Raw genomic sequence first — 1,545 nt, 5'->3', positions numbered from 1 at the left:
GGATTTCAGTGATCCTTTTACTCAGCTGGCCCACTTGTGCTTCCAAATTTCTAATGGAAGACCTTGTTTCATTCATGAAACTCACAGTGGCCTTAGATAGATCAGAGACTAAGTTTGCTAAATTAGAAGTGTTTTGTTCGGAGTTCTCTGTCTGTTACTGAGTGGATGATGGAAAAGGTTTATTATTGTTAAATCTGTTTCTTCCACCATTATTAAAGCCTTGTTGAGGCCTTTGATCCTTCCATGAGAGATTTGGATGATTTCTCCATGATGGATTATAGGTGTTTCCATAAGGTTCACCTAAGTAATTCACCTCTGCTATTGCAGGGTTTTCAGGATCATAAGCTTCTTCTGCATAAGAAGCCTCTTGAGTACTGTTGGATGCAGCTTGCATTCCATTCAGACTCTGAGAAATCATATTGACTTGCTGAGTCAATATTTTGTTCTGAGCCAATATGGCATTTAGAGTATCAACTTCAAGAACTCCCTTCTTCATAGGCGTCCCATTACTCACAGGATTTCTTTCAGAAGTGTACATGAACTGGTTATTAGCAACCATGTCAATGAGTTCTTGAGCTTCTGCAGGCATTTTTTTTAGGTTAATGGATCCACCTGCAGAAGTATCCAATGACATCTTTGATAACTCAGACAAACCATCATAGAATATATCCAGGATTGTCCATTCTGAAAGCATGTCAGAGGGACACTTTTTGGTCAACTCTTTGTATCTTTCCCAAGCTTCATAAAGGGATTCACCATCTTTTTGTTTGAAGGTTTGAACATCTACTCTAAGCTTGCTCAGCTTTTGAGGAGGAAAGAACTTGGCTAAGAAAGCCGTGACCAGCTTATCCCAAGAGTTCAGGCTATCTTTGGGTTGAGAGTCCAACCACACTCTAGCTCTGTCTCTTACAGCAAAAAGGGAAAATCATGAGCCTGTAGACTTCAGGATCTACTCCATTAGTCTTAACAATATCACATATCTGCAAGAATTCAGTTAAGAACTGAAAAGGATCTTCAGATGGAAGTCCATGAAACTTGCAGTTCTGCTGCATCAGAGAAACTAGCTGAGGTTTCAGCTCAAAGTTGTTTGCTCCAATGGCAGGAATGGAGATGCTTCTTCCATGTAAATTGGAATTAGGTGCAGTAAAGTCACCAAGCATTCTCCTTGCATTATTATTATTTTCGGCTGCCATCTCCTCTTCCTGTTCGAAAATTTCTGAAAGGTTCTCTCTGGATTGTTGTAATTTAGCTTCTCTTAGTTTTCTCTTCAGAGTCCTTTCAGGTTCTGGATCAGCTTTAATAAGAATATTCTTGTCCTTGCTCCTGCTCATATGACAAAGAAGAGGGCACAGAAAATAATAATAATAATAATAATAGGGATCCTTTATACCACAGTATAGAGGTCCTTATGTAAGTGGAAGAAAGGAAGGGGACAAAGAATGTAATGTAAAGAAAGAAACACAAGGGTGAGGAGAGCAGAGATGTGAGATGAGGAGATGTTAGTAGATGAATAAATAATTAGAATGAGAGAAGAGAGAAGGAGAA

General features: G+C 39.0%; 1 non-coding gene across 1 annotated transcript; it reads left to right on the top strand.

Moving 5' to 3' along the window:
* Positions 1-688: 688 nt before the first annotated feature.
* LOC148568183 (small nucleolar RNA R71) lies at positions 689-796 on the top strand. Its single transcript, XR_015882847.1, has one exon. It is a non-coding gene; the product is annotated as a small nucleolar RNA R71 (small nucleolar RNA).
* Positions 797-1,545: the final 749 nt, after the last annotated feature.

Source organism: Arachis ipaensis, chromosome B4 (genome assembly GCF_059453495.1).
Source record: "Arachis ipaensis isolate K30076 ecotype BB chromosome B4, ASM5945349v1, whole genome shotgun sequence".
Taxonomy (NCBI): Eukaryota; Viridiplantae; Streptophyta; class Magnoliopsida; order Fabales; family Fabaceae; genus Arachis; species Arachis ipaensis.
This window is presented reverse-complemented; position numbering and strand designations above follow the sequence as displayed.